The sequence below is a fragment of the Ovis aries genome, chromosome X, assembly GCF_016772045.2.
Source record: "Ovis aries strain OAR_USU_Benz2616 breed Rambouillet chromosome X, ARS-UI_Ramb_v3.0, whole genome shotgun sequence".
In the NCBI taxonomy this organism is placed as follows: domain Eukaryota; kingdom Metazoa; phylum Chordata; class Mammalia; order Artiodactyla; family Bovidae; genus Ovis; species Ovis aries.
This window is the reverse complement of record NC_056080.1, coordinates 113,798,344-113,812,491: the sequence shown is the minus strand read 5'-3', so window position 1 is coordinate 113,812,491 and position 14,148 is coordinate 113,798,344.

Here is a 14,148-nt window from a genome sequence, read left to right as displayed (position 1 = left end):
AGGGACAGGGGAGCCTGGTAGGACAGAGTTGGACACGACTGAAGTGATTTAGCAATGACTAATGATGGCCATCCCTGTGGCTCAGTCGGTAAATAATCTGTTTGGCCCCAAATATGGTATATATTGGCAGGTGTTTAACGTGCATTTGAAATATATATGTATTCTGCTGTGTTGGTTGGAATGATAAACATCAGTTTGGTTAAATTGGTCAATAGGTCAAATTGATATGACCCTCAGTCATACAGCCACAAGAAATAAACCCCAAGGTCACAAAGAATTTTTCCTGTTTATTTCTAAAAGTTTTATAGTTTTACAGCTCATATAACTCAACAGCAAAAACCCAGAAATCAAGAAAGAAATAAAAATATGCATAGAAACTAGTGAAAATGAAAACAACCCAAAACCTGTGGGACACTGTAAAAGCAGTACTAAGGGAAAGGTTCATAGCAATACAGGCTTACCTCAAGAAACAAGAAAAAAGTCAACTAAATAACCTAACTCTACACTTAAAGCAACTAGAAAAGGAAGAAATGAAGAACCCCAGGGCTAGTAGAAGGAAAGAAATCTTAAAAATTAGGGCAGAAATAAATGCAAAAGAAACAAAAGAGACCATAGCAAAAATCAACAAAGCCAAAAGCTGGTTCTTTGAGAAGATAAATAAAATCGACAAACCATTATCCAGACTTATCAAGAAACAAAGGGAGAAGAATCAAATCAACAAAATTAGAAATGAAAATGGAGAAATCACAACAACAATGAAGGAAACTATAAGCAAGGTGAAAAGACAGCCTTCAGAATGGGAGAAAATAATAGCGAACAAAGCAACTGACAAAGAATTAATCTCAAAATATACAAGCAACTCCTGCAGCTCAATTCCAGAAAAATAAAAGACCCAATCAAAAAATGGGCCAAAGAACTAAACAGATATTTCTCCAAAGAAGACATACAGATGGCTAACAAACATGTGAAAAAATGCTCAATATCACTCATTATCAGAGAAATGCAAATCAAAACCACAATGAGGTACCATTTCATGCCAGTCAGAATGGCTGCTATCCAAAAGCCTACAAACAATAAATGCTGGAGAGGGTGTGGAGAAAAGGGAACCCTCTTACACTGTTGGTGGGAATGCAAACTATTACAGCCACTATGGAGAACAGTGTGGAAATTCCTTGAAAAACTGGAGCTAGAACTACCATATGACCCAGCAATCCCACTGCTGGGGATACACACTGAGGAAAGCAGAATTGAAAGAGACATGTGTACCTCAATGTTCATCGCAGCACTGTTTATAATAGCCAGGACATGGAAGCAACCTAGATGCCCATCAGCAGATGAATGGATAAGAAAGCTGTGGTACATATACACAATGGAGTATTACTCAGCCATTAAAAAGAATACGTTTGAATCAGTTCTAATGAGGTGGATGAAACTGGAGCCTGTTATACAGAGTGAAGTAAGTCAGAGAAACACCAATACAGTATACTAACGCATATATATGGAATTTAGAAAGATGGTAACGATGACCCTATATGTGAGACAACGAAAGAGACACAGATGTATAGAACAGACTTTTGGACTCTGTAGGAGAAGGTGAGGGTGGAATGATTTGAGAGAATATCATTGAAACATGTATAATATCATATGTGAAACAGATTGCTAGTCCAGGTTCGATGCATGAGACAAGGTGCTCAGGGCTGGTGCACTGGGATGACCCTGAGGGATGGGATGGGGAGGGAGATGGGAGCGGGGTTCAGGATGGGGAACATGTACACCCGTGGCAGATTCATGTCAATGTATGGCAAAACCACTACAATATTGTAAAGTAATTAGCCTCAAATTAAATAAATTTTAAAAAAGAAAAAACCCAGACAACCTGATTTAAAAATAGGGAAAAGAACTGAATAGGCATTTTTCCAAAGAAGACATATAGATGGCCAACAGGCACATGAAAAGATATTGAATATCACTAATCATCAGAGAAATGCAAATCAGAACCACAAAGAGATATCACCTCACATCTGTCAGAATGGTGATTATCAAAAAGACCACAAGTAATAAATGTTGGCGAGGATGTAGAGAAAAAGGGACCCTCATATACTGTTGGTATGAATGTAAATTGGTGCACCAGCTGTGGAAAGCAGTATGAAGATTTCTCAAAAAACTAAAACTAGAACTGCCATGTGATCCAGCAATTCCACTCTTGGGTATATATCTGAAAAAACCAAAAACACTAATTTGAAATGATACATGAACCCCAATATTCACAGCAGCATTATTTAAAATTGCCAAATATGGAAGCAACCTCAGTGTCCATCAAAACACGAATAGATAAAGAAGATGTGATACACACACACACACACGCACACGCACGCACGTGCATGCACACACACACTGGAATACTACTCAGCCATAAAAAAGAATGAAATTCTACTATATGCAACAACATGAATGGATTTGGAAGGTATTATGCTAAATGAAATAAATCAGACAGAGAAAGACAGATACTCAATAACATTACTTATATGTGAAATCTAAAAATATATAAAACAAACTAGTGAATATAACAAAAAAGAAACAGACTCATAGATATAGAAATCAAACTAATGGTTACCAGTGGAGGAGGAAGTGGGGGGCAAGATAGGGGTAGGGGAGTAAGAGGTAGAAGCTACCATATATAAAATAAATAAGCTACAAGAATATATTGTACAACATAGAGAATATAGTCAATATTTCATAACTATAAATGGAATATAACCTTTAAAATTATAAATCAGTGTGTTGTACACCTGAAACATATGATATTATTTATCAACTATACCTCAATAAAAAATAAAAGTTTCATGACTATAGCTTTTATTTTAGCTCACCCATTTTGACTTCATTTTTTAAATGTATGGTGTAGATAAGGGCCTAAAATTATCTTCTTGCTTATGAATCTCTAATTGTCCTAGCACTATTTGTTGAAAAAAACTGTCATTTCCACATTGAATTGCTTTGACACCTTGGTCAGAAATATATAGACCATTATATAAGGGTTCATTTATGGACTCTTCATTCTGTTCCATTGATCTATATTTCTATCTTTATGATATTATCATACTGTCAATAACTGTGACTTTATAGCAAGTTTTGAAATATGGAAATTGTTTTGGCTATACTGGATCCTTTACATTTTCATATACATTTCAGGGTAAGCATATTAATTTCCAAAAAAATAAAAAAGCCTGGTGGACTTTTTTAGGGGTTTTGTTTTGGCCACACCTAGCGGACATGACTGAAGTGACTTAGCAGCAGCAGCAGCAGCAGTGGCATACAGGATCTTAGTTCCCCAACCAGGGATTGAACCCACTACCACGCCCCCTGCAGTAGAAGCATTGAGTCTTAACCACTGGACCACCAGGGAAGTCCTGGACTTTTTATAGGGATTTCATTTTATTGATTTCAATTTATAGATCAATTTGGTAGGAATTGCCATCTTTCATGACATGGAATGTCTCTTAATTTATGTAGATCTTCAACTTCTCTCAACAATATTTTTTATAGTTTTTTGTGTAAATTTATTTCTAAATATTTTATTCTTTTTGATGCTTTTGTGAATAGAATTATCTTTCTTTTTTATTTTCACATTTTCATTGCTTGTGTATAGAATTGCAATTCATTTTTTTTTTTTAGTTTTTATCTCAATCCTTACTGAACTCATTAGTCTCATAGGTTTTTTCTTTCATTCAACTTTTTATAGTAATGATTGTTATCTGCCAAAAAAGCCACTTTTACTTCTTCCTTTCCAATCTGGATTCTTTTTATTTCTTTTTCCTTGATTGATTACCCTGGCTTAGAATCTCCAATACGGTATTTAATGTAAGTGACAGGAATGGGCGTCCTCGACTTGTTTCTAATCTTAGAGAGCATTCGCTCTTTCATTGTTGATGCTAAGATGATGTTATGATGTGAGCTATAGACTTTTCTCATCTCCTTTATCAGTTTGACAGATTTACTTCCTATTCTTTGTCGATTTTTTAAAAGAATTGTGGTAAACTATACATAAGATAGAATTTACCATTTTAACCATTTTTAAGTGCATGTATGGATGTGAGAGTAAAGAAAGCTGAGCACTGAAGAATTGATGCTTTTGAACTGTGGTGTTGGAGAAGATTCTTGATAGTCCCTTGGACTGCAAGGAGATCAAACCAGTCTATCCTAAAGGAAATCAGTCCTGAATATTCATTGGAAGGACTGATGCTGAAGCTGAAACTTCAATACTTTGGCCACCTGATAAGAAGAACTGACTCACTGGAAAAACCCTGATGCTGGGAAAGATTGAAGGCAGGTGGAGAAGGGGACGATAGAGGATGAGATGGTTGGATGGCATCACTGACTCGGTGGACATGAGTTTGAGCCAACTCTGGGAGATGGTGAAGGACAGGGAAGCCTGGCGTGCTGCAGTCCATGGGGTCATAAAGAGTTGGACATGACTGACTGACTGAACTGAACTGAGAGTGTATACTTCACTGGCATTAAGTACATTCACACTGTCATACAGTCATCATCACCATCTGTCTCCAGAACTTTTTTCTCTTCCCAAACTGAAACTCTGTAACTCCCCACTTACCCTCCCCAAGCCCCTGACAACCACTATTCTATTGATAGTTTCTGTCTCTGGACGTTGATTACTCTAGGTCCCTCATATAAGTGGAATAATTTATGTGCCCTTTTGTGACTGGCTATTTCACTTAGCATAGTATCTTCAAAATTAATTCATATTGTAGCATGTGTCAGGATTTCCTTCCTTTATAAGACCGAATCATATTCCATTGTGTGTATATAGCACGTTTTATTTATCCATTCATCTGTTGATGTATATACTTGGTTTGCTTGCCCCCTGTCAGTTCATTCAGGATGCTGTAACAAAATACCACAGACTAGGTAGCTTATAAACAACAGACATTTCTTTCTCACGTTTCTGGAGGCTAGAGGTCCAACATCAAGGTGCCAGTATGTCCAGGTAAAGGCCCTCTTCCTGGTGATAACTGGCACCTTTTCTCTGGGTCCTCATATAGTGGAAGGAACTAAGGATCACTGTGGGATCTCTTTTATAAAAGCACTTTTATAAAGCACTCATGAGGGCTCCACCTTCATGAACTAATCATCTCCCAAAGATTCATCTACTAATAAATTAATATGAATGGGGGAGGCGATGGACACAGCCATTTAGACCACAGCACCACCTTTTGGCTATTGTGAATAATGCTTGAATATGGATGTACAAGTATCTGTTGGAATCCTTGCTTTCAATTCTTCTGGATATATACACAGAGGTGGAATTGCTGGATTGTATGGGAAACCTACGTTTTTTTGAGGAACTGCCATATCATTTTTTTTGAGGAACTGCCATATCATTTTGTTTAGGAACTGCCATATCATTTTTCATAGCAGCTGCACCAGTTTACATTCCCACCAGCAATGACATAGGTTCTAATTTCTCTAAATCCTTGCCAACACTCTATTTTCTTTTCCTTCCTTCCCTCCTCTTCCTCCTTCCCTCCCTCCCTCTCTTCTTTTCTTCTTCTCCTGCTTCCTCTGACCTTCTTCTTCTTCTCTCTCTCTCTCTTTCCCCTTTTCTTTTTCTCCTAAGTGCCATCCCAGTCAGTATCACATTGTTCTGTGCGTGGGTCTTCATTTATAAAGGTGACTGAATGGTGGCACGGAGAGAACAATGCCATTGAAGGAAAAGTTTGATATTACTCACAGTTCCCCTAGAAACAAGAAACAATAGTCCTCTGCCTTAATCATCCAAGGGCTGGATACTAAGCAACTAGAAATCACCCCTACAGTTTAGGACCCACCAAAATTATTCATACTAGCCAATCGGAAACTGTTTTCCCTGCCCTGTCTTGCCTTTCCCTCAGAAATCGCAATAAAGGCTGTGACCGAAGTCTATCCCTTCCTCAATACTCAGTCACCTTTATAAATTAAGACTTGGGCAGAGAACCATTGGTGCAGTGTGCAAGATGACTCAGCGTTCATTGGAGGGGGATTGCCTCTAGACTGCTCTTGGTTTACTAAGTGGATTTACCAAACAAAGAGTATTTCCCAGATGGCGCTAGTGGTAAAGAATCTGCCTGCAGTGCAGGAGATGCAAGAGACAAGGGTTTGATCCCTGGGTCGGGAAGATCCCCTGGCGAAGGGAATGGCAACTCACCCTGGTATTCTTGACTGGAGAACCCCATGTACAGAGGAGCCTGGCAGGCTACCATCCATGGGGTCACAAAGAGTCAGACACAGCTGAGCATATACACACTGAGTACTGTCTGGGAGGGCATGGCTGACTGTTGGCACACTGGCACTCTGGCTGCCACTGCTTCATGCCATATGGGCTGTATGCTGCCATGACCCACCAACTAAATCTAAGAGGACCTCAAAGGCCTCTACGGTACTCCTCACTTAGTTTCAGGTGCTGAAGTTTCCACTGGTTGTTGGAAAAATTCCATATTTGTCATCTCACCTTGGACAGCTGGGTCCACTGAGTCAAACCTGGTTTCCCTGGTTTGACATACCTAAGTCCTGGGCAGTGGCATTGGGGGTGATTAGGATGACTGGCTAATTTAGAAGATCCAGCTCCCTGCCCAAGGGAGTGAAGAAAGGCTTCCTCTGATAAGACCATGTTGGGTGTCACTCTGATCCATTGACCCAACAGGGCTGAAGTCAGCAGTGGGCTGATGTCTTCCCTCCCAATAAGTGAGTAGACACTAGGCGTTGGTCCCTGGTACACTTTACAGATGTACTGGCAGTACAGCTCAGGGTTCCTTTTCACAGCAAACCATGGTATATGTGTATAGTCGCTTCAGTTGTGTTCGACTCTTTGCAACCCTAGGGACCCTAGCCCACCAATCTCCTCTGTCCATGGTGATTCTCCAGGTAAGAGTACTGCAGTTGGTTGCCATGCCCTCCTCTAGAGGATCTTCCCAACCCAGGGATTGAACCCACGTCTCTTACGTCTCCTGCATTGGCCGGCAGGTTCTTTACCACTAGCATGCCTGGGAAGCCCCAAACCTTAAAGTTCATTTCAAAGGCAAATCCTTTTGTTATTGTTTGCTTTGCTGCTGTCATATTTGTGCTTCAACTAAGAGGGATGTGAGAAATCCATCCTTGGAGATGTTTGATTTAAAAAAGGGGATATGAAGGAAAAGGGGCACTTTAATTCCACTCCCTATAAAACACGTGAGGAGGAGATGGTAAATGTCCAGGTCCATGTGATATGCTGAATCTCCTCTTTAAAACAAAACCACCACAAAACAAAACACTGAAAAGATAAAGCCGAGGTCACCATTGCTGTCCTAGATGTCACCCCTTTGAGGTGGGGTAGCCTAGAAAGGCCACTACTCACAGCAGAGGCTACTGGGGATCACCAAGAGCTTATCAGGTAAATGTCCAGAAGAGAAAAAAGAAGGGGAGAAGTTTAGCTGCCTATAAATTCTACAGACCATTCTAAAAAAAAAAAAAAAAGTCCAGTGGGGATAGGGGTGGTCCCAGGGAGTGGTTGCTTAAATACAAGGGGTCCCCTTTTTCTCCCCTCTTTCTTTCTTCTCAGTTGGAAACAAAAACTAGACTGTAGCTTTGTTTAGGTGGCAACAAGCCTAAAACAGAAGAGAGAAAAAAGATAAAGATAAAAGACTGCTGCTTTAGGTGGCTACAATCCTGAGGGAAAATAAAGGGGAACTTTAAACCTTATGTACTGAGCAAATGCCAGTTCTAACAAGGATAATGTTAGTCCTAGATTACTTATTGATTTTGAAACAAATCCCTAGCTAGACACAGGAGGAGAAAATAGAAGGTAATTAAATTAGGTAAACATAATATTTTAATATCAATATATAATATATGAATTGTAGATATATAAAATATATAGCTAAATTAAAACCAAATCCCACAATTTGATCCAATTGGAAATTTGAAATTTATATGTTAAAGAATTTATGTAGCAAAATGATAGAAACAATGCTGATCGGCTTTTGTGCCTCTATAGCCTTGGTTCTAAATTAAGTTTAACATTTGCTAAAATACATCAACTGGCAAGAACTTTTATGAACTTAATTCAGATGGGGCTTAAATTACAGTTGTGCCTGGGGATTCCAGTAAATTTACATATTGTGTCCCCTAAAAATCTAAAGAAGGTAACTAAATATAAAATGAAGAAAAAATGGGTATACCTCACTCTAATTGTAGCGTTGGCTAAATTTCCAGTCACATACCTATTGCCCTAAAATATTCTATATTGGGCATAGATGCTCGATGCAACATAATAAATTTAAACTTAAGTTGTCTTTGTGAACTTACAATTTGGCTTAATAAAATGGGACCCATGGACCCCCAGATAAAATAACTTGGTTCAATATAAGTTAAAACAAGAACTCAAAGATTAAAACCTATTATTTAAACTTATTAATGAGAAAAGCTGATTAATAAAGGAGTGGTTATCCCCATTTCTTCTCCCTTTGATAGCCCAATTTTGCCCATTCTTAAATCTAAAAAAAAAAAAAAACAAGAGGGGATGTATCTCAAGGTGGATTATCACTACCTTTATGCTGTGGGCCCCTCCACCAAGGACCCCATACAAGTTATCCAATATTATCAAAATCACTGATTCTATTCATTTGACAACTGGGAAATACTTTTAAAAAATATTTGCTTTAGCTCTGGCTACCATTTTCTGTCCAGTGCCCATTCAACAGCCTCTGAGTGGTCATTTGCCTTTACCCTAAAGGGACATTATACATCTTCTCCAGCCTACCCATGGGGCACCTCAGAAGCTTTGCCATGACACGCAGTCTTTACAGACAAGATCTTAACTACATCCACCTTTCTCCAGGAGCACAGGTATGGCATCCCATTGATAACATGCTCCCCCAGAGTAATTCGGGCTTCCCTGGTGGCTCAGAGGTTAAAGCGTCTGCCTTCAACGTGGGAGACCTGGGTTCGATCCCTGGGTCAGGAAGATCCCCTGGAGAAGGAAATGGCAACCCACTCCAGTATTCTTGCCTGGAGAATCCCATGGACATAGGAGCCTGATAGGCTACAGTCCACAGGGTCGCAAAGAGTCGGACACGACTGAGCAACTTCACCTTCACCTTCCAGAGTAATTCATTAGACACACTCATTAAGGACATACAAATCCAAATATAAATTTAGCCCTTCTTGGGTTCTAATGACAACATATATCTCATTTATAAATTTTACTCCCAAATGAAAATCAACAGATACTCCTGTTAATGCCCCCCTGCAAGTGCCTTCACTAAAGGGACTTTGGCAACCTCTTCTAATACCTCCCATCATCTCTGCACAACTTGTTTTTTGAGGGGATATGATGTCTTAGTTCCCTTACCACGGATGGAACCCAAGCCCCCCTGCAGTGGAAGTGCAGAGTCTTAACCACTGGACCACCAAGGAAGTCCTGTCTGTACCATTTCTGATGGTCATAGGTGGCCCAAGGGTTTCTGGTGCAATATATGTGCGTGAAACTTTTTCAGTTGTGTCCGACTCTTTCCAACCCTATGGACGGTAGCATGCCAGCCTCTTCTGGCCATGGGATTCTCCAGGCAAGAATACTGGAGTGGGTTGCCATGCCCACCTCCAGGGGATCTTCCCAACCCAGGGATTGGACTCACATCTCATGTCTCCTACATTGGCAGGCATTACCACTAGCGCCACCTGGGAAGCCCTCTACTGCAATATACTGCCCCTGAAAAAAAGTGCCTGGCTGCTGCTGGCTTCAGTCGTGTCCGACTCTGTGCGACCCCATAGACAGCAGCCCACCAGGCTCCCCCTGTCCCTGGGATTTTCCAGGCAAGAACACTGGAGTGGGTTGCCATTTCCTTCTCCAATGCATGAAAGTGAAAAGGGAAAGTGAAGTCACTCAGTTGTGTCCAACTCTTAGCGACTCCATGGACTGCAGCCTACCAGGCTCCTCTGTCCATGGGATTTTGCAGGCAAGAGTACTGCCCCTGAAAAAAAGTGCCTGGCTACCTACTGGGATTTTCTAAAAACAGGTTCTCACAGATCTGGAGCCTGTGACCCTCCATACTCAGTAGCTCATTATGCTTTGAGTTGTGGAAACAGCACCCCACCAACTCAGCACAGCTATGGGGGCCTTCTTAATCAAGACGCCACCGCACCTGGGCCCTGTGACGTGTTCTACTTGCAGGAGGGGATGGCTTCCTCTGTGCTCAGTCCCTTGCCAGATTCCAGGGTGCTAGAGGAAGTCACCCCTCCCCCAGGCCCTTGGCTACCTGGGAAACCCCTTGGGATTAACTGTATAAGCAACAATAGACTATGAAAATAGCCTTGCTAACCATCCTACAAGATGGAGCTCAATGGAATGTTGCTGTTTTCCATCCCTTAACCAGGGTGGCCCTAAAAAAGGACAGGACTCCCTAAACCACACACTTGGCCAAACTTCAGGCAGCCATTTTAGCACTGCATGCCCTGGCTAGCAAATAGTTCCATCTTTAAATTTATTATAAACTGGTGGGCATTGTCTAAAGATCATCTCTGTCACGTTAAAGAACTCTGGAAAATCTTGCCTCACAGATACCCTAAATATAAAATCACATGTTTCTCTATATATTCAGTTCAATTCAGTTCAATTGCTCAGTGGTGTCTGACTCTTTGTGACCCCTTGGAGAAGGCAATGGCACCCCACTCCAGTACTCTTGCCTGGAAATCCCATGGATGGAAGAGCCTTGTAGGCTGCTGTCTATGGGGTCGCAAAGAGTTGGATACGACTGAGCGACTTCACTTTCACTTTTCACTTTCATGCACTGGAGAAGGAAATGGCAACTCACTCCAGTGTTCTTGCCTGGAGAATCCTAGGGACGGGGGAGCCTGGTGGGCTGCCGTCTATGGGGTCACACAGAGTCGGACACGACTGAAGTGACTTAGCAGCAGTAGCAGCAGGACTGCAGCACACCAGGCCTCCCTGTCCATCACCAACTCCTGGAGTTTATTCAAACTCATGTCCATTGAGTCTGTGATGCCATCTAACCATCTCATCTTCTGTTGTCCCTTCTCCTCCTGCCTTCAATCTTTCCCAACATCAGGGTCTTTTCAAATGAGTCAGCTTTTCTCATCAGGTGGCCAAAGTATTGGAGTTTCAGCTTCAGCATCAGTCTTTCCAATGAACACTCAGGACTGATCTCCTTTAGGATAGACTGGTTGGATCTCCTTGCAGTCCAAGGGACTCTCAAGAATCTTCTCTAACACCACAGTTCAAAAGCATCAATTCTTCAGTGCTCAGCCTTCTTTATAGTCCAACTCTCACATCCATGCATGACTACTGGAAAAACCACAGCTTTGACTAGATGGACCTTTGTTGACAAAGTAATGTTTCTGCTTTTTAATATGCTGTATAGTTTGGTCATAACTTTCCTTCCAAGGTCACAATATAAGGCTTTGCCAAGAGCTCAGTACTCATTATCAACACTATTAATAGTAACCAAGGCACACATTTCACTACTCAAAATGCACAATGTTGGGCTCTTGGGAAAAACAATAGAAATTTCACGTCCCTCCTGCAAAGAGTCAGACATGACTGAGTGACTAAGCACACACACACACATATATCATGTACTCTATTTAAATTACACTGTTCACTCTTCTCTAAATATGATATACATTTCCATTCTTCTGTGTTATTGATCGTGTCTCACAAATATGTAAAAATATCAAATATGCACAGCTTTCTTAAGTGAAAGTATTAGTTGCTCATGCATGTCCAACTCTTTGTGACCCCATGGACTGCACCCTGCCAGGCTCCTCTGTCCATGGGATTCTCCAGGCAAGAATACTGGAGTGGGTTGCCATGCCCTTCTCCAGGGAATCTTCTCAATCTAGGGATTGAACCCAGGTCTTCTGCATCTTCCTGCATTGGCAGGAGGATTCTTTACTACTGCACCACCTGGGAAGCCCACCCTTTAAGATATTTGAATGTTAAACTAACTGGACATTCCTGGGGAAAAAAATCTCATTTAGTCATGATGTAAAATACTCCTGATATATTGCTGTGCTTAGTTGATCAGTCATGTCCAACTCTTTGTGACCTATTGTACTGTAGCCTGCCAGGCTCCTCTGCCCATGGAATTCTTCAGGCAAGAAAACTGGAGTGGGTTGGCGTGCCCTCCTCCAGGGGAATCTTCCCAACCCAGGGATCGAACCCAGGTCTCCCATATCACAGGTGGATTCTTTACCCTGAGCCACCAGGGAATTTGGTTTAATTTTCAAAGGCATTTTCGTCTCTATTCCTGAGGGATATTGATGTATAGTTTTCCTTTCTTATGCTATCTTTGTCTGACTTTAGTGTGACTTAATATTGGGCTTGTAGAGGGAGTTGGGAAGTGTTCTTTCCTTTTATACTTTCTAGAATATGGTTATTATTTATCCTTTAAATGTTTGATAGAATTCACTAGTGGACTCATCTGGCTCTTGGGTTTTTCGTGTGGAAAGAATTTAAATTACAAATTTAATTCCTTTACTTATTACAATCTTTCAGATTTTCTATTTTTTCTTGAGTCAGTTTTGGTAGATTAGGTCTTTCCAGGAATTTGTCCATTTTATCTAAGGTATCTAATTTGCCAGTATAAAGTAGTTAAACAATATTCTCTTATAAACTTAAAAAATTTTATTTACTTATTTATCTATTTTTGGTTGCACTGGGTCTTTGTTGCTGCGTGTGAGCTTTCTTTAATGGTGGTGAGTAGGAGGCTACTCTTCATTGAGGGGCACGGGCTTCAGCACTTACAGCATGTGAACTCAATAGTTGTAGTGCAGAGGCCCAGATGCTCTGCGGCATGTGGAATCTTCCTAGACCAGGGATTGAACCTGTGTCCCCTGCATTGGCAGGCAGACGCCTATCCACTGTACCACCAGGAATGTCCATCTTATAAACTGTTTATTGCTGTAGAGTCAGTTGTGATGTCTGCTTCTTCCTTCTTGATTTTAGGAAGTTAAGTCTTTTTGTCTTCGTTGTCTATCTAGCTAAATGTGTATCAACTCTGTTGGTCTCAAAGAACTAACTTTTGTTTTCATTAATTTCTCTCTACTGTTTTTCCAATTTCTATTTTATTGATTTCTGCTGGAATTTTATTATTCCTATCTTTTAAGAAGCATATTCATATATTCTTATTATTTTTTGGCTGTGCTGAGTCTTTGTTACAGTGTGCGAATCCTCTCCAGTTGCAGTGCATGGGCTTCTCACTGCAGTGGTCTCTCTTGCTGTGGAGCACAGGCTCCAGGGTGCCTGACGTCAGTTCTTGCCACACATGAGCTCAGCAGTTGCAGTCTGTGGACTCTAGAGCATGGGCTCAGCCCCATTGCCCTGTGGCATGTGGGATCTCCCCGGATCAGAAATTGAACCGGTATCCCCTGCATTACAAGGCAGACTCAACCATTTGACCACCAGGGAAGCCCCTATCATTCCTATCTATGCTGTGGAAAATTCTTCACAACAAACTGTGGAAAATTCTTCAAGAAATGGGAATATCAGACCACCTGACCTGCCTCTTGAGAAACCTATATGCAGGTCAGGAAGCAACAGTTAGAACTGGACATGGAACAACAGACTGGTTCCAAATGGGAAAAGGAGAACGTCAAGGCTGTATATTATCACCCTGCTTATTTAACTTCTATGCAGAGTACATCATGAGAAACACTGGGCTGGAAGAAGCACAAGGTGGAATCAAGATTGCTGGGAGAAATATCAATAACCTCAGATATGCAGATGACACCACCTTTATGGCAGAAGGTGAAGAGGAACTAAAAAGCTTCTTGATGAAAGTGAAAGAGGAGAGTGAAAAAGTTGGCTTAAAGCTCAACATTCAGAAAACGAAGATCATGGCATCCGGTCCCATCACTTCATGGGAAATAGATGGGGAAACAGTGGAAACAGTGTCAGACTTTATTTTTTGGGGCTCCAAAATCACTGCAGATGGTGATTGCAGCCATGAAATTAAAAGACACTTACTTCTTGGAAGGAAAGTTATGACCAACCTAGATAGCATATTAAAAAGCAGAGGCATTACTTTGCCAACAAAGGTCCGTCTAGTCAAGGCTATGGTTTTTCCAGTGGTCATGTGTGGATGTGAGGGTTGGACTGTG